Source organism: Bactrocera dorsalis, chromosome 1, assembly GCF_023373825.1.
Source record: "Bactrocera dorsalis isolate Fly_Bdor chromosome 1, ASM2337382v1, whole genome shotgun sequence".
NCBI classification, from domain to species: domain Eukaryota; kingdom Metazoa; phylum Arthropoda; class Insecta; order Diptera; family Tephritidae; genus Bactrocera; species Bactrocera dorsalis.
The window spans coordinates 20335315-20356179 of NC_064303.1; the positions used below are offsets into that span (position 1 = coordinate 20335315).

The following is a 20865-nucleotide window of genomic DNA, read 5'->3' on the forward strand; positions in this document are numbered from 1 at the left end:
CTGACGTTGAGCAACACCAAAAGCTGCGTCAGGATCAGGAAAGAGCTCTCCGAGACGTTCGACGGACATGGCCAGGTCACGTTGTTCGAATGGACGAAAACACTCCACTCCACACTGAAAATATTCAACGCAGTACCCGCCGGAGGAAGCAGAGGATGAGGAAGGCCTTCACTCCAGGTCAGGTGGAGAAGAACCTGGCTTCGCTTGGTATATCCAATTGGCGCCTCGTAGCGAAAAGAAGAAATGACTGGCGCGCTGTTGTTAACTCGGCTATAATCGCGTAAGCGGTGTCTACGCCAGAAAAGAAGAAGAAGATATGCTACAGTAAATGCAACATAAATTTTCTGTAGCCAACAAAGGCCATTCCACTCTAGGTTTCATATCGACCAACAAGTTGTTAAAAATTTTTCCAAGCTGGCATCATCGTCACAGTCATCTCCACCTTCATCCCCAACAGCGCCTTTCAAATGACTCTGACAGTGAGAAAGGGCCACAAAATATCGTCACAATTTTATGTGTGTATTTATTTACACACGATAACACAAATGCATATACATATATCAATGCATTTCAGCGCATACATACATACAAATATTTACATTTTACTAAATATGCGTTATATAATATATATTCGTGCAAGCTTTTAAATAAACATATTCACTTATGAATAAGCTTATTTTAGCACTAATGTGTTAAGTTACTTAGACACATATACATATATAGGACGGCTTTACCCATATTTAAACATATTTACGGCATACCGTGGATTGATTACACTACACAACAATTTTGTGGGAAAAATTTGCCACTGAGGTCGGTGGCGTATTTGAGGTGTCCTGATAACGAATTTGAATTCAAACATTTTCCAACACATACAGCTATTTTCGTCATTTTAGCAAATTGTGGTGGTTTGATTCCTACACCGCTTTACAACAATACAAAAAATCCTACGTGTTAGGAAATTTTTTACTATCATTTTCGTTTATAGCTACCCAAAGTAGCAAGAAACAGCCTCTAACATCACAGTTGCAAAATGACAGTAAACTAGTGTTATTTGCAAAAGCATGTAGGCTAAATAAAACCGCTTCCAAAAGACTCCATCATACAATAATATTAAGATATTAACAATAACTGATAAAGCTGTATCAAAAAATATTGAAGACAATTATTCTTCAACGTACTGACAAACGATTTTCAAATAAAAAAAGGCGAAATATCATCTTCTATGAAGGACACAAGATATTGGTTGTCAAAAAAGTCTTGCGGTATTTTAATTGATTTATTTTTATTGAAATTGAAATGAACTTTCGATGACTCATGCCCAGCTCTTGACCGATGCTACGGCTGCAACTATGCCGGTCTCTTTCGACCAATTCAGCGATTTTATCGCAATTTTCGACGACAGGCCTTCCGGAGCGTGGCGCATCTTCGACCACCTCTACACCAGAACGAAAACGTTGAAACCATCGTTGTGCGGTGGAAATGGAAACTGTATCGGGTCCATAAACTGCACAAATTTTATTGGCGGCTTGAGATGCATTTTTGTCTTTATCGTAGTCGTACTGTAAAATATGCCGTATTTTCTCTTTATTTTGCTCCTTGTTTGCGACGCTATAACTCACGAACGACTTAAAAGAAACGACAATCAATCAAACACGTGTTAGCGCGTGAAATGAGCTTTCCAAAAAGGTATAGCATGACCTGATGCGACGAATAAAACTAGAACTACGCGCTTTCAGCGCCAACTAGCGAAAATACCGCAAGACTTTTTTGACAACCAATATCTTAGTTTGACCAACATACAATAAGTATATCGATTGTATCTTTAAAGCTACCTCATTAGGATATGTAATTCTGTCAGAATATACATATGTATGTGAATTCTAGAAACATAGACTTACTTTCATTTTTTCACTTTTTGTCTTTTGAAACAAACTTTTGCAAAATATTTGTACTGCATTCGAGCGCTTCTTGGAGATTTGATTCATTTTTAAGCTCACAAATGGCTCGGCAAACATAGAGACAAACAAACATATCATGTATACATACATATGTATGTGTGTACATTCATGCATGGATAAATGCGTAAATATTTATTGCTTCTTTAATTGTTTTGAGTTTTTATGGATTCAAACAAAATTAAATGGAAGCCTTCAAAGTACAACACAATCAAAGACTTTCTTTTATTACACATTCTTGTGTTTAAGATTACTCGTACACACATGTACAAGTAGTAGTATGCATATAATCTACATACATATGCACGCACTTTAGTTGTACATCACTATATGAGTATACTGGGAACCTGACATTTTTGCATTTAAAGTATTTATTTTTCTCTCTATGAACTTATTATCACTCTTTATTTAAGGATCGCTTTAGGCGTCGTTATTCATGAATAATGTAACTTCAGCAAACGCCACGATTTGTAATTAGTAAAATTTACTAACCTTATAATTTTCATTGCTTGTTATTGCGAACATTATAATTAACACATTTTGAATTAATAAATATATTTCAAAGTTTAAAATCAGATTTTGTTTTAATACCAAATTAATACAAATAAATTTAAATTCCGAATTTGTTCTTTTTTAATCCCAAAATAATTTTAATCAAACATCTTGGACCAAAGATGAAAATTTCATTTCTATTCCAACGGTTTCGAATTAAGAATTATATTATTTTTTTATTTTAATTGTACAAATTTTAAATCGAAAACTTAATGTTTTAATATCAAACATTTTGGATTAAAAATTTAAATACGTTTAATTTAAAATAGATAAAAATTAAAAAAAAAATATTTTTCAAATTATAAGCTAGAATGAAAAGAAAACCAAAACACTAAAAGATGATTTAGTTTTAAAAATAACAACAATACAATATAAATAGTAATAGAACTAATGAATCTTGATATTTTTCGTAAATAAGCTTTTCTTTTCAAAAGCTAACCAAAATATTTGAACACGGAATTAAACATTTTTTTCATTCCGTTCTTCTTCTTTACTGGCGTAGACACCGCTTACACGATTATAGCCGAGTTAACAATAGCGCGCCAGTCGTTTCTTCTTTTCCCTACAAGGCGCCAATTGGATATTGGATATTCCAAGCGAAGCCAGGTCCTTCTCCACCTGGTCCTTTCAACGGAGTGAAGATCTTCCTCTTTCTCTGCTTCCCCCGGCGGTTACTGCGTCGAATACTTTCAGAGCTGGAATGTTTTCGTCCATTCGGACAAAATGACCTAACCAGCGTATCCGCTGTCTTTTAATTCGCTGAACTATGTCAATGTCGTCGTATATCTCATACAGCTTATCGTTTCATCGAATGCGATATTCGCCGTGGTCAACGCGCAAAGGATAAATCTTTCGCAGAACTTTTCTCTCGAAAACTCGCAACGTCGACTTATCAGTTGTTGTCATCGTCCAAGCTTCTGAGTGACTTATAGAGCTTGGTTTTTGTTCGTCGAGAGAGGACTTTACTTCTCAATTGCCTACTCAGTCCGAAGTAGCACCTGTTGGCAAGAGTAATCCTGCGTTGGATTTCCAGGCTGACATTATTGGGGGTGTTTACGCTGGTTTCAAATAGACGAAACTATCCAAAACTTCAAAGTTATGACTGTCAACAGTGACGTGAGTGCCAAGTCGCTCGATTAAGTGTTACGACTGAATTATTTTGATGACAGCAGCAGATTGAAAAAGTCGCACGATAGGGAGTCGCCTTGTCTGAAACCTCGTTTGGTATCGAACGGTTTGAAGAGGTCCTTCCCGATCCGGACGGAGCTTTTGGTATTGCTCAACGTCTGTTTACACAACCATATTAGTTTTGGGGGATACCAAATTCAGACATCGCGGCATAAAAGCAGCTCCTTTTCGTGCTGTCGAAAACAGCTTTGAAATCGACGAAGAGGTGGTGTGTGTTGATTCTCTTTTCACGGGTATTTTCCAAGATTCCGTGCATGGTGAATATTTAGTCGGTTGTTGATTTTCCAGGTCTGAAGCCACAGTGATAAGGCCCAATCAGTTTGTTGACTGTGTCTTTTTCATTGCGTTATTTAGGAATATTTTTTTCATACGGATAAAAAACAAGTAAGGTAGATCTAAGAGCAACGGGACATTTTACACTCTTGCAATTTGCAGGAATCAAAGTCTATAGTATAGTTTGGGGGAAAGTATTGAACCGATTCAACCTATTTTTGATACACAATGTTAGTATTGTCAGGGAAGGATTCTCTCTGAATATATTGAAAGATATTTTCGGTGAAGAGTCAACTATAGATACAGGTGTCCACATATTCGGTACCTAGAAGCTCACACTATTTTAGTTGGATTCAGGAAGTTTTTGGTCATAAGGTGGCATACTTTAAGGGAATTATTTCGTTAAATATAATAATTATTTCTCGATTTGTGCGCTGGAAAGTGAAAGAATCAAATGGAATGTAAAATTGTGCTATATGGGAAGTAGTGGTTTTGATCCAATTTCATACATTTTCATACTGTCGGTAGGTTATTTGGTTTGGCTTTCTTCGTTTATAAGATATGTTCATTAAACTTACTTCGATCCTCTGTGTTCGAACTACAGTTTTTTTAATCTTAATTTACTGCTTATTTATGTCACTTTACAGGTTTTCGGTTAATGGTGTTTTGTAGACGTGGTAGTGGTCCGATTACGCCTATCTACGAACTCGTAGGTTTTTTTTACTAAGGAACGTGCAAACCAAGTTTCATCAAGATATCTCAAGACAGACAGTCACCCGGATTTCAACTCCTCTTGTTATCCTAACCATTTCTATATCTTTAACCCTATATCTATCTCGATTAGTTTTAAATGATACGTACTAACGTTGGGTGAATACATCTATTATACTCTGTAGCAACATGTTGCAAATGAATTTTATTATATTGCAACGTGTTTCGATTTTTGAAGAATACTTCAATGTCCAAAGCAATGATTTTAAACTTTGAATTTCGCTTTTTTAGGCTTGTATTTAAAATGTGAATCCTCCCACACTTAAAAGGTTTAAAAACGTTTTCAATTATTGTCATTATTCCATTGCAACCGGCTGAGGTCCAAGTGCTGCATTGCACAGCTGCCACTTAAAATTTGTGCTATTAAAGAAAAAAATATGTAAATTGGAACAAGTAGTTGCGACAGTCGCAATCAATATATTCGGAAATTGTTTTTTATTTGTTGAACTGCAAATTTAAAGTAAAAACAATATGCAAGCTATGTACTGGTTACAAACTCAATACTAATCCAATAGTACTACATTCAGTGTTAAAAAATTTAAAGAGCACGAAGAAAAGATTTCGGTCATTCGAAAAGAAAGCAATGTCATTATGGTTCAAATATTTACTATATTGGGCGTGTCCTTCTCTCTCATAATTTTTTTTTTAAGAAGTTATATAGTAACATATAGGTTATATATTATAATACCGCTTGAATTCATAAAAAATCAGCCGAAATCATCATTGAAATTCGATTTATCGCATTTTGCCAAACATTTGGGCTTACGAAAGGTGTGTGCACGGTTTGTTCCGCACAAATTGGCTGACGACCAAAAATTGCTCAGAATGCAAGAATCGAAGGACGATTATTTGACCAAAAATCACATTGTAACAATTAATCACTCCTCGTATTCACCTGATATGACACCGTGCGACTTCTTCCTTTTCGGAAATATGCATTTGCCCATGAAAGAAAAGCGTTATGCAGACGTAGAGGCCATTCAAAAGGCTTGCACCGGCATACTGGCAGCCATACCGGCCAATGACCTAAAACACTCGTTCGACATGTTTTTGGACCGTACAAAAAGATGGATTGAAACAGAAGGAGACTAATTTGAATAAAATAAATTGATTTTGCCGAAAAAACCATTTGTTCTGCTTTTTTTTTAATTGTGTTTACTTTGGAACGCACCTTGTATAGTATGTTTCTGAAACATTAATCTGGTGCTAAAGATTAATGAAGTCGGTCCATACGTTCCTCTAATGTAGTATTAGACTTAAAATAATTTTTTACATTATTTTGGTATATTCAGGCAATATATTGTATTTCAACAAAGAATGTATTTTTTTTCCAATTACCTAATGATAGTTGGTTGTTTTTAACACCTGAAACTAATCGAGATAGATATAACAAGCGATAACTTAACAAAAATTGACCAACGCAACGAAATTTGGTACATAAGTTCCTTGGCTTCCGAGAAGGGATTGCAGATAGGCGGTGTCGCATTATTTCCACGCCTACAAAAACCTGTTTAGTGAGAACTAAAAAATTGCTGTAACTATTTTATATTAGCAGTTCATATGTGGCTCAACACATATTTCAAATAATACCGTAAATCTATATATGTATGTAAGTACGAGTAAATATATCTAAATTAGTATTGTCTTTATAACGCAGTAATATGTAAGTTTATCAAATTAATGCGAATTATTGTGATATCGTAAGCTGAATAAGCCAGAGTGGCTCAACCAATGCCGGCAGCTCACCAAACGCAATATTGTCATGTAAAAATATTTCCCATGCCAACTTACATACAAGAATATTTTTTTCCAGCACCGAGGCGGCAATAAATAAAAACTAAATAAAGTAGTCGTTAGATTTAATTAGGTTTCAAGTGTCCTTTGTCTTTGTTTAAAATTAAATAATCTTTTGCCCTATAATGAGGCGTCACATATTGCATTATGAACTCTAACGCTTCAGGGAGTAAGTATTTTAGCAGATGTGCATAAGTGCGGATGTTATATAATTTACTTACTAATCTAACCTTTTTGGAAATTATTTTAGCTTTAAATCCGCTGAAGTTGAGAATATTGCTGATTATCGATTTTTAATAAACTGGTATATATGTAAGTTTCAACATGAAAACTGTAAATATGCAATACAAACGCGAATCCTTATACAAGGTAGTATATGAAAACTAGAGGATATATTGAAAATAATGTTTTCATTTTTAGCACCAAGATACTATACATAGTCATTAGGAAAATATTCTTTCTGAATAGACTGACATTTTTAGTAAAAAGTTAGGTAAAGGTACTGGGTCATCATACCCGATGTAAGGCGCTCTGAAAAGTCATAGTTCAACTTTGGCCATTTTTAGCTGATAAGTGCCTCAATTTGTACAAAGTTTCATTCCGATATGTTCAATGGTGCTTGATGTTGATATTGTATAGTGAGAGTTCAGTTGAACAGGGTGGCGTAAAAGTAATCCTCCTATCAGAAGATGCTATAAATTTTGCAATTGACCTCTAATGTCAGTTCTGTTTTGACATTTGTGTAGTAAACACATGCGAAATACACGTAAATAAACAATGGTACGCTACACTGCTCCAGAACGCGGGTTATTGGTGACTATTTATTTGACCAATAATCGGTCAGTTAGCTGCTTCAGCTGTTAGCTGCTGACCGCCAATCGCGTCTAACATACGCTCAAGCCATCCTTAATCACCACCAACAGGAAGATGATTTTTCATCAAAAATAATAATGAGTGATGAGGCCCATTTCCATCTTAGCAGGTACGTAAATTAGCAAAATTTACGCCTCTGGGGCACTGAAAATCCGCGTGTAACCCACGAAGAGCCATTAAACCCGCTCAAAGTCACTGTATGGTATGCTGTTTTCGCTAGAGGAGTCATCGGACCTTTTTTCTTCGAAGACGTCGCGGGGCAAACGCTTACTGTGAGTGGTGAGCGCTACAGAGCAATGATCAACGAGTTTTTTTTTGCCGCAACTTGATTAATTGCGATTGGGAAACATGTGGTTCCAACAGGATGGTGCACGTGCCACAACCGATGTGCTGAAGGATGCTTTTCCTGGGGACCTAATCTCCCGTTTTGACGATTTGCACTGACCAGCAAGATCGCCTGACTTGACCGCTCTAGACTTCTTTTTGTGGGACTTTTTGAAGTCACGGGTTTATGTCAACAAGCCTCAGAGTCTTGCAGCTGTTAAAGACAATATCCATCAACAATGTGGGGACCTATCGCCGGAAGTTCTGGCCAAAGTGATGGAAAATGCCATAAAAAGGGCTTAAATGACAATCAACTGTGGCGGCGGCCATTTACATGATATCATATTCTCGACTTGATGTAAAAAAATTTAAAAGACCAAATAAAAATAATCCACAAGCAGAATCAAAGTTTTTCATTTTTTAAAAAAATTACAGCCAAAAAACATCGGAAGGTTGTTTTTTCAAATGTGAAAGTTTTCCATACAAGCATTTGATTCCGATTGTTCAGTTTGTATGACAGCTATATGTTATAGTGGTCCGATATCGGTAGTTCCGACAAATGACCAGCTTCTTGAATAGAAAATGACGTTTGCAAAATTTCAAAACGATGTCTTAAAAGCTGAGGGACTAGTTCGTATATAGGCAGACAGACGGACAGACTGACAGACGGACTTGGCTAAATCGACTCAGATCAACATACTGATCATATATATGTATATACTTTATAGGGTCTCCGACGCTTCCTTCTGGATGTTACAAACTTCGTGGCATATGTATATTAAGTTTTCCCTGTTCAGGGTATAAATATCCAAATTTTTAATCAATTGCCACAAATCGCTTGGAATTCAGGCCTTTAGACTAGTAATTGTTCTATGAGGGCGCGATAATTCCTTCTGCAATTCCAATCTATGTACTTAGGATGCCAAGGAACACGTTTCATTAAGACTTATAAAATTCTATCTCCATCTCGTTTAGTTTTAGGCGTTTTATAAGACCTCGACAATGTACCCTTATTTTTTGTAACTGCTTATACCTACATACATACGTATATTTACACTCGTATAAGTATATATTTTTTACATACTCATACTTCACTTGCCTTTTCAATAAATACGCATTATTAGATATTCAAATTAGTAACACAACGCCGTTGAACATTTTTAACAAAGTTACTGGCGAGTGTTAAATTATCAATTAAACACATAGTAATGACATCCCTTTGTGACTGTCAAGTTTCTGCTTCGACTCAACCACGAGCAACAGCATCATAGTACTGTGGAGACGCAAGCACCCGAGGGGCTTAATTTGCACAGAAATCAAATGCCGCCACTCGGGCGACAATGAATGCCTCTACGGGGATAAAAACACTACTACTACTGCAACGAAAATGGCTGATTCATACATATACACACAAACGCTGTGCTTTTCCCATATTATATGGGTATGAATATAAGGCAACAAGACCGCATGGAGAATTGACATTAAACAACTTAACACCTACCACCTAACGCTTAACCTATGTTTTATACACATATACATATATATATGTACGTACAAGTATGTATGTATATGTGCACTCTCGTAAAATCCTGAAACTGTTATGACCGAATAATATTTTATACGCTTATGATTATTAAGCGGCTAAATTATTAAAACTAAAAAATGGAAACATGTTTTCGTAGACATTCTGAACGAACTAAATTATATTAATCCATATACATACATATTTATGTACATATGTATATAAATAAATTGATAAGACGCCGTGGATCTTATATAAAACGGTAGCTAATCTCTTTGTTGAAAAAACAGTTAAGGAGAAAACTTAAAAAACGATTTTTCAAGGAAAGAAAGAACTAAATAAAAATGTCTCGGTTATAACTAGCGAGTAATGACAATTCAAGTTATTTTCTGAGACGCAGTTCGTGTAGCACAACAATGTTTCGCTCGCTTCCATTCTGGAAATTTAGAAATTTCGATTTACACTGATGGAATAATGTATCCAGCGGAAAAGTGGTCGAACAAAATGGTACATATTTGTTTATTTATTTATTATTATAAATTAAAAAATAATAATTAAAAATTTGATTCAAAATACAAACATACTTTTTCGACCACCCAATATAATTTTGAAGAACTCGCTCATAATTAAAGTTTCACTCTAAACACAGCGAGTTAAATACCCTTATAGAGGGTCCCCAATACCTCTCCGTGGTTTTGTTCGGTCTGTAATAATAAACATATGTACGTATATAGTTAGAATATCAAACCTTTGTTGTTTTTTTATACCCTGAACAGGGTATATTAAGTTTGACTCTATAAAATAGATATAAGGTGACATTTGAATTTAAATTGCGCGCGTCGAAGGATTTGGAGAATTATTTTTTTTTTTAGGTTGGTAGTACTGTCAGTCACATTTATGTCAAATTTCATGTCTTTTTGTGAGCTGCTAAAAGTGAGTTTTTCGTTTTTTACGAAGTCGAAATTTGTTGAGCAAAGAATTTGCATTAAATTTTGTTTACGGAATCAATTTTCTACTGCGGATACGTTGAGGATGGTGCAGAAAGCCTTTGGTGATGAGGCTATATCTAAAAAAAATGTTTACAAGTGGTATAGTGAGTTCCAAGCCGGCCTTGAACGTGTCGAAGACGAAGAGCGTCCAGGGCGACCATCAACCTCAACCGACGAAGCTCACGTTCAACAAATCAAAGATTTGGTGTTGAAAAACCGTCAATTAACAATTAGAGACCTTGCTGATGAAGTTGGCATATCGAAAGGCTCAGCCAATACCATTTTGAAGGATGTTTTTGGCATCAAGCGCGTCAAATCTCGACTGGTACCGAAAACATTGAATTTTTTGGAAAAAAGGCGTCGCGTTGAAGTGTGTGAAACGATGCTTTCCGACTACCAGGGTGTCATGAAATGCATTATAACTAGCGATGAGACTTGGATCTATGCTTACGACCCCGAAACAATCGATCAATCGAGCGAATATCGTGCCAAAACAGAGCCGAGACCAAAAAACTCGCGCCAAAGTCGCTCAAAAATCAAGGTCATGTTGACTGTTTTCTTCAATTATCGTGGTGTTGTGCATTATGAATTCCTTCCAACCGGTCAAGCAGTCAACAAGGAATATTATTTGAACGTAATGCGTCGTTTGCGTAACGCTATCCGCCTAAAAAGGAATTGTGGAAAGACAATTCTTGGTTTTTACACCACGATAATGCACCATCCCATACTGCCCTCGTAATTCGTGATCAACTCAACCCACATCGTTCCGCAACCACCGTATTCACCTGATCTGGCGCCGTGCGACTTCTGGCTGTTCACCAAGCTCAAAAGACCGCTCCGGGTACACCGTTTTTATACGATAGAGGAGATTCAAGCCGCAGCGAAGACGGAACTGAAGGCCATCCCGGAAAGTGACTACAACCAGTGTTCCGAAGATTGGAAAATCCGTTGGCATAAGTGCATTGCATCGGGAGGGGATTACTTTGAAGGAAATGAAATTGATTTGGAAGAATAAATAAAGAATTTTCAAAATAAATACAATGTCACCTTATTTTTTGGTCAGGAGCTGAGTCAATTTAGCCATGTCCATCTGTATGTCTGTCTGTATATATACGAACTAGTACCTTAGTTTTTAAGATATCGTTTTGAAAATTTGTAAACGTCATTTTCTCTTCAAGAAGCTGCTCTTTTGTCGGAACTGCCGATATCGGACCACTATAACATATAGCTGCCATGCAAACTGAACGATCGGAATCAAATTCATGTATGGAAAACTTTCACATTTGACAATGTATCTTCACAAAAGTTGGCACAGGTTATTTTCTAAGATAATAATGTAATATACGAAGAAATTGTTCAGATCGGCTTACTATAGCATATAGCTGCTATACAAACTGAACGATCGGAATCTAGTACTTTTGCATTTGACGATATATCTTCACGAAATTTTGTAAGAGTTATCGTTCATAGAAATAATGTAATCTCCGAAGAAACTGTACGATCGATCTAGTGCTGGTATGGAAAACTTTTGCATTTGACAAGATATATTCACGAAATTTGGTATAGATTATTTTCTAAGGCAACAATGTAATTTCCGTAGAAATTGTTCAGATCGGCTCACTATAGCATATAGTTGCCATACAAATCAAAGATCGCATTACTTCCATACAAACTGAACACATAGTTACTAATGCACCTGTGAAGGGTATATTAGCTTCGGTGCAGCCGAAGTAAACGTTTTTTCTTCTTTCGAAATAAATTTGTTCTAAATCTAACAGTATCGAATCTAACAGAATGTGCCAACCAAATTTTAATACATCAATAAGCCAGCTAATACGATGGCCATTTCAAGAAGTAGTTAGTGCATTAGGAATATCTTATATTCTTAGCTTGATTGTTTACAAACTTAATATACACTGTTCAGGGTATGCAAATACATATTGAGAAATCTGGGTTTGATACCTGGCCAGTTTGGCCAGCATGAATAGAAATAACCTCGGATTCGAGAGTGCATACACTTGGTGACTTTTATATGATACCGGGAAGTAGTTAGTAACTAATTCTCTTTATCAACGATGTCTAACATTCCAGTTCTGCAAACATACATATATTCCATAACATTTATGTGAACTCCCTCGCAATAAGTGCACCTGTCATTGATGGCAATTTGTAGAGCAACAAAAAAGAACTTCAAATTAGCTTGCATTGCAAAATGTAAGTATGGGTGTGCAACATAATTTGACGAATGCTTGTGATGTCATTCAAATAATTTATCCACAGGGCAAATCCCAAGTGCATACTCGCATCCGTAATCCACCACTTTGGAGTAACAGGCACGATTCCCACTGGAATGCAAAATTGCCATACTTTTCGTGCGTTCATTGCTTTGGAATGCAACTGCAGTTCAAATGCAGTCGTGGCACGTGGCTGCAATTCGAGTGGTTACATCGTAATGGAATGGCATTTGCGTTCTTAGGCGAGGCGTTTATATAGAGACCGCAGGAAGTATAACATGAAAAGCGCTCGGGAGTTATGGCATCGGTTGCATCGGTAGAAGTGATGCCTAATGCCACCAATATAGCCTCTGCATGAGTGGGAAATGGAATTATTGAAAATGTCACGTTCTTCTTCCGTCTATATTACATGGCAGATTCTCACATTGCCACTGTTATATGCGTTTGCACTAATTGTGTACAGTTATTGCGATAACAATGCGTCCGTTTGTAGTATATTATGTAGAAATATTCTGTCAAAAGTGGCTATAATGAGTTGTTGTTGTATTTAAAATTTGATTTGATTTCAATAAAAATTAAAATTTGTTAAATAAAAGATTCTTCATTTAATTATCATAAGAGGTTTGTAACAAACAACGCTACAGAGCAACAATTATTCAGTTGCTTAGAGCCACAAGGACGTTGAATAAATAATTGTCTTTAACCTTTGTTGTCTAATGCATACATAAGTAAACTAACTTCGAAACTTAGTCCATTAACTAACCTAGATATTTAGGATTTATGATTAGAAACTTCAAATTTAGTGGGGAAAATTTATTCTCATTTGAATCATTTATTTTTTGAAGATTATCTCTTTCAAAAGTCTCAGATGGTCCATCCGTTGAGTTCAATTTTCGATGACTAGTTCGAGCATTTCAATCAAATGCGGCAATGTTGCTTTTTACATACCCATTGAGCCAGAAATGGCCCCCATCGCTGAACAAAATTTAGTTCGAATATGTGGAGTCTTCATGGAGGGGTGTAACGCCTATACAGAAGATTTCCCAACAAATCATTACATCAGCTGGATGGATGATTAGACCCTTAGAATAAAATGTTTATTGTTTAATTTGACTAAGGGGTCAAATTTTTCGACACCTGAGGAGGCGGTTAAGTTTTTTAATAAGGTCCAATATGGTAGCTTGCTCAAAAGTGCATATATTATTTTTTTATTCATGAAGCTTGTTCTCATCGCATTGGTAATCTATATGTGTGCTTTACCTAAATGGATATATCTGCGCGCTCAGATGAAATGAAATTTTGCTTGAGGTTATTTTTATCACCTTTTAAGCTTATCGCTATTTAAGCATTATCGCAGATTATATGATGTACATATGAATGTACATACATATGTACGTATAAACGTATGCTATGGAAAGTTTCCTCATAGAATCGGAATAAGAGATCTCCCTCACTTTCCTTTTAACTTGAATACTTGTAATGCAAAATTACAGTAACTTATATAAAATGTAATATACGAGTACATATACATTTAAACTCGTGGCCTTACCACCCAAAATCATCAAGTATTGTACATATTTGACACTTTATAGCGGTACTTTTTGCGGTATAACAAATTTGTATTTAGAAATAAGTTAATGACATGTTATTAATCAAAAATATTAAAAATTAAAAACAAATACATTCAGCTATAGATAAATCAATTGAAGGATAGTGAGCTTTACAAAACGAACTCGAAATGTAATGAAAAAAATATATTTTTTATTTTTTTTATTTAATTCCATTTACACTATAATTGAAATTAATATTTTATTTTATTTTTTTTTAATGAAACACGAAGTTTAGTCGGTGTATCACGTTAAAAATAATAAAATCAGCCGCTTTTGTATAAGCGCGGAAAAGCTAATTTTTGTTTTACTCACTAAACGTAATAAATTAAAAACTATAATGATAATTAGATAATATTGGTTGTCAAAAATTGGTATTTTTATTGAAACAATTCGTGTCGCACCCATACATCGAGCTTCTTACTGACTCCAAGCTTCTTCAAATGGTTTATAACGGTTTGATGACTCATGCCCAGCTCTTGACCGATGCTACGGCTGCTACTATGCCGGTCTCTTTCGACCAATTCAGCGATTTTATCGCAATTTTCGACGACAGGCCTTCCGGATCGTGGCGCATCTTCGACCACCTCTACACCAGAACGAAAACGTTGAAACCATCGTTGTGCGGTGGAAATGGAAACTGTATCGGGTCCATAAACTGCACAAATTTTATTGGCGGCTTGAGATGCATTCTTGCCTTTATCGTAGTAGTACTGTAAATATATGTATTTTCTCTTTATTTTGCTCCATGTTTGCGACGCCATAACTCACGCGACTTAAAAGAAACGACAATCAATCAAACACGTGTTAGCGCGTGAAATGAGCTTTCCAAAAAGGTATAGCATGACCCGATGCGACGAATAAAACTAGAACTACGCGCTTTCAGCGCCAACTAGCGAAAATACCGCAAGACTTTTTTGACAACCTAATATAATTTACATTACTTATGCTTACTAAAAACATAAAAAAACTACAAAATTGTAGAAAATCCCGAACTAACAAAAATGTCCGAAAAAAATTTAAGAAAGTGGTACGTTCTGCGTGGCCACGAGTGTATATGTATGTATGTATATGTGGATACATATGAAATATTAGGGTATGTGATAATTAGGAGATTGCTGGTTTTTTACAGACGCCCCTGTATTTTGAGCTTTTGCCATAAACAACATTACCCAACATAAACCCTCTCTTTTTTTTCAATTTAAACCGTGATTAGATCCTATGCTATACGAGGGCTGCTATATATATTTCTGGCCTAATAATGAAAATAGGCATATTTATCAACGAAAATGTTTTTTTTTTTTCGTTGGATTCGACTCTTCTTGGAAGACCCACACGGTCGATTGCTGTTTTGTTTCGGGCTCATACGCATAGATCGATGATTCGTCACCTGTGGCGATCTTATAAACGTCTTTTGAAGTACCGTGATCGTATTTTTTCAGCATTTCTTTACACCAATCCACACGAGTCTTTTTTTGAGCGATTGTCAAATTGTGCGGGATCCAACGAGAACAAACCTTTTTTACGGCCAGGTGTTCATGCAATATCGAATGTATGCTGGTGGGAGAAATACATAGGCATGTCTCTATCTGAAGGTATGTTACATGACGGTCTTGCATTATCAGTTCACGTACGGCATCGATGTTTTCTGGCACAACGGCTGTTTTTGGACGACCTTCACGGAATTCGTCTTTGAGCGAGCGTCGGCCACGATTGAATTCGTTGTAACAGTTTTTCACAGTGCTATAGGATGGTGCTTCATAGCCATACAAAGATTTTAGTTCAACGATGCACTCTTGTCGTGATAATCCACGTCGAAAGTTGTGAAAAATGATCGCACGAAAATGTTCACGAGTTAATTCCATTTTTTGGCCGAGATGAATTTTTTAATTCCCTGTAAATAAAAAAATTCACGATTAAATGACAAAACGTTCTGAGTGATGTTATGCTAAAAAATGTCAAACTTTCCAATGGAAATGTCAGATTGCACCTGGCAACACTTAGTGTTGCCTAGTTCAGAAATATATATAGCAACCTACGTACCACATTTTTGGTTTTTGTAAAGCGGCAATCTTTATATTAGATTATATTTTTTATGTTTATTAATTTTTAAGAGCAAAAAGTGAAAGTTCAGGCGGCGTTTGAAAAGACAAATAATTTAGGAAATGACAGGCACCCTAATAATATATATGTATGTTAAGAAGTGTATATATGCATATGCATGTGTACATATGTATACATTTGTTTTGTACACAATGATAGGTTTTACATTTTATTTCATTTGCGAGTCGGTCGGCAATCGAATCGCGGCGAACATACATATAACAACAAAAAGCCGATTATTTGTGTGAAAACAATTTGCGGGTGCGAAAATTGGCGAAGGGACCGAGACTTGAACCATGTGGAAAATGGAATCCAATCAAATCAATGCAAATCAAACAAATTGTGTTCGTTATCGCAATTGAAACTACACTCTGTGTGCAAAATGTATGTATGTATGTATGTGTAGTGCACATTTATTTATAAACTGGAATGGTTAAGTGTTACGCGATGCAAACGCAAATGATTTTATATATACAATCATATATACAGATACGTATGTACATTTGTATTCGACATAAAAATAAAATAATTATTTGCAACATCTGTTCGTGTTCCATTATTGCACTATTGAAATATACCTACATAATGTATGAATATGTAAGTATGTGTAGCTGAAGAGCGAGGGTGGCAAAAGCGATTAGCTTAACCTGAAACTGAACCCTTTGTAAACTTTTATTTTAATATAGACTGTTTGCAGATCTCTGGCATAAATACAATATATATATACATACTTACTATGTAAATGCACCATTTGGAAGTATATACCGACACATTTACACCTATTTTAACTCACTCACTTACTCGCCGCCGGTGTTTACATAATTTAACTTTATCTATTGGTATCCCAATTGTCAGTAAAGAGGGAGGCATACGAGTTTTATGTGACTTTCGTACAGTACCTGGTCCAAAAGGCAAATTGTGCGGGTATTTATTCAGTTTTTTTCACAACCCAATAGTTCACTAATGTAAGTGTGGTATACACATACATACAGCTATACTAATATACAAAAAGATGACAGCCTTTAGCTCCTCAGTGCCACATGACAACAATTACATATAGATAAGATAAGCCCAAATAAGTACACATATAAATATATGTATTTACACAAATGCATACCTACAAATACATATGCCATGGTGAGTTTACAGCAATCCAATTACTGTTAAAACCTACTTTCCGCGAAGTAATGCACTAATGTTTCATCAACTTCCTTCGCACACTGCATTTTGATGTTTCAGGTATCAAGGTTCAAGTTGCAAGCTCAGGGGTAAGTGTTCTGTGATGACATCTACTCTGTTACTCAATTGCTTCTTTCCTATAAGTTGAAGCAGTACCAATATGAACGTTACTCCAAATAATTCCTGGATCCAAATTTTCTTAAGTGGTCATTAGGGTGATCTTTTTTATATACTCTTGCAACTTGCAAGAATTAAAGCCACTTAAGAATGTAAGAAGAATGTCACGAACTAAATTTTGTCGAAATCGGTTAGTCGGGTCCCGAGATATGTGATTTCACCAAAAAGTTGGCGGCGTCCATCGTCCCCTTTTAACAATGGCTCCCATAAAACTCTCTCATACCATCTCGGCGCTTTTAGTAATTTTTAACAGTAACAGTTATATGGGGAGTGAGTTTGCTTATCCTCCGATTTCAACCATTTTCACACTGTCGGTAGAAGTTCTTATAATATTTACAGTATGTCAAGTAAGAGCGTGGTCGACTTTACCGACAGTTAATGAAAGATTTCGCTCTAACTCTTTCGCGAGACGATAGAGGGAAGCTTTGTCCTTGATGCATTGTCAACAAAGGTTCAGTTGTCGTTGATCTTTTGAAAGAGAATCACGTTAAACGCCATGAGTGCGCTACGAGGCTGTGTTCTTTTGCATCCACCCGAAAGGTCCCAATATGAAAAAGTCGATGGCATTTGCACAGAAGTGATATAAAGTGGCTAAAAATGTCGATGATTTACCAGAACGTGGTTCGATAGTGAACAAAAAAGATGAAAAATGGATAGTGAGTCTGTTTTCGCGGAATCCTGCTTTAACACTGCGGCAAGGACAAGCAAAATTAATGCCAAAAGGTTTAGATATATCCTACGAAACTATCCGAACCCTTCTTCATACTCATGATCTGAAATGGTGCAACACAATGAAGAAGCCTCTGTTGACTGAAAAACTTGTGACAAAAAGACTTGCTTGGTCGCATGAGAATATTGATAGAGATTTTGAAAATATCATTTTTACTGATGAATGTTCTATATGAGCACGTTCTGTTCTCACGCGAGCCTGGTCAACTTCCACCAATAGGTTTTTTCAGCAAACCGTAAAACATGGAATAAAGGTGAATCTTTGAGGCTGCTTCTTAAAGCGGGGATTCGGCACTTTGTACCACTTTACTGACAACCTTAATGCCGAGAAAATGATAAAAATCTACAAAAAGGCTTTACTGCTATCTGGCAAACGATGGTTCATCAAAAAAAATGAAGATTGGTTCTGCAGGAGGACAACGATCCTAAACACCGCAGCAAGCTCTGTACTCAGTGGAAAACTCAATCTGGCATCGTTACATTGAATTGGCCGTCGCAGTCGCCCGATGCAAACCCTATTGAAAATGTGTGGGCATACATATGTATATTAAACAGAAGCTTTGTGGAAGAGGCATATACACTTTGTAGCAGTTGTCTTACGAAATTCGTCGGATTTGGAGATCCTTGCCGCTAGAATACGCATCAAATTAGTAGAAAGCATGACATGTGACTGGACACATTATTGACCAAATTGCATCATTGTTTGTAATGTGTACAATGTATGTATATATACGTATAAATATGAAAGTAATATTTTTTTTATAACTTAACACGACAGACTGTAAATCGAAATTTCGAAATTTCCGAAGCGAGCGAATCATTGCTGTGATACACGAACTGATACAAGATCATCTCCGTAAACTTCACAAATTTCATTGGTGGCTTGCGTGGCATTCTTCCCTTCTTTATACAAAAATTTCCAAATATAGCGAATTTCTTCATTATTTTCACACATTTTTAAACAGCTGTAACGTTTTCAACTTCTCCGAATTTAATTCTTTTGTTAAATGAAGCTTAAAATCTCAGCTTTTCAACACTATATGGTATGACACAATGTGATTGGTAGCAGTGGGGTGCAACGACATCTATTGACAAAATACGAAAATACTTTTTCGATTACCCAATATAAATGATCAGAAATATGAGACGAGTTGAAATCTGGGTGACTATATGTCTGTCAGTCTATGCAAGCGATAACTGGAGTAAAAACGATAAACGATAAACGGAGTAACGAAACTTGGTACACTTCTTCTTTAGCAAAAAAGTAAGGACGAATTGGTAGGTGTGCGTAATTTGACCAATGCCCCTGCCACAAAACGCCGGCTAAAAATTAAAAAAAGATTGATGCCCTCTTTCTAACAGCTTTAATGTACATATTTCCTAAACCACTTAAGTTATAGTATCCAAATTAACTCAGGATAAATCACTTGAGAACCCCAACCAAGACTGTAAGATTACATGAAATCAGGTGACAACTCTGTCCACTTCCCATTTATCGGTTCCGTTTAAAATTACTAAAAGCACTTGCAATGATACCTTCATAAAAACCGGGGTCAAAAATTGGCGATGGGCATGGCATAGCCCACATTTCGAGCAATATCTCAAGAACTACATACATACTCCACCGTAACCAAATTTGGTATGTAATGTTACCTTGGCATTTCTATATTCCAGTGAGAAAACAAACGAAATCGGACTACAACTACGCTTTCCTATTTCCAATTACAATTATACACATATTACACACGCTCTTTGAAAGTATTTTTTAAAAAAATATGTATTAACATTGGTATAATAAATGCCCAGTGAAAAATTATGGAGAGACAAGGGAGTCTTTGAAACAATTCTATTGTAGCGACATGGAAAATTCACAAACTAATTTGGGTAATCCTTTTTGATCGGATATAAGAACCGTTTATCTGTGTAGTAACAATAATTGTTATTGTAGGGGCTCCTATTGTATTCATTAAGAGATTTGTGAGAAAACTTATACAATTATAGGTCAAGTCATCAAGTATTCCTTCTTACAAATACTAAAGTTATTTCTAAAGGAATCATATATGTATGTATGTATGAAACAGTGACTGACATTACATATTAAGATCTTCTCATGTGAAATTTTATTTACCGTTGAAATAATGCAATATGAAATTAAATTTTTCATACCACAATATAATTAATTACATGCTTACAATAGTGTGTTGTGCGTAAGTAAGTGTAAGCAGTTATAATGAATTTAATAAAGAAAGTGGGAAAGTAGGAGCAGCGACCATTAAGTAAATATACAAGTATGAAGTGACCAGTGAAGTGGGTGAAGAATTTTTTGTAAATAAAATATGTACATTAGGGTGATTCAAAATTTTTTTTTTTTTTTTCAATTGGTACTTACAAAAATAGGTTCCTAGACATCTCTAAGAAAGCCTCTCCAAATATGAGTTTTTAATTGTAACGGGAAGGTCCTCCGCCTAACGGTTTTCTATTTTTTCTTATTATATATTATAGAAAAATTTATATCCCGCTTCCAACTACTTGAAAAAATATCTTGTTAATTAGGTTTTGTAGGAAATTGAATGCTCTAAAATATGGTCTCTT

General features: G+C 35.7%; 1 protein-coding gene and 1 long non-coding RNA gene across 4 annotated transcripts in view; both read left to right on the plus strand.

The window, feature by feature from the left end:
* Positions 1–20865, plus strand: part of LOC105224060 (uncharacterized) — an 89190-nt gene that overhangs the window by 56043 nt on the left and 12282 nt on the right. Inside the window, exon 1 of one of the 3 annotated variants that reach the window (XM_049449557.1) lies at positions 16350–16572. The exons of the other annotated variants lie outside the window; for them this stretch is intronic. The gene's annotated coding sequence lies outside the window, so the exon portion shown is untranslated. Of the gene's footprint in view, positions 1–16349; positions 16573–20865 lie in introns of those variants that run through there. 3 annotated transcript variants of the gene reach the window in all.
* The window catches only part of LOC125776582 (uncharacterized), a 187825-nt gene that overhangs the window by 1907 nt on the left and 165053 nt on the right, over positions 1–20865 (plus strand). The window lies entirely within an intron of this gene.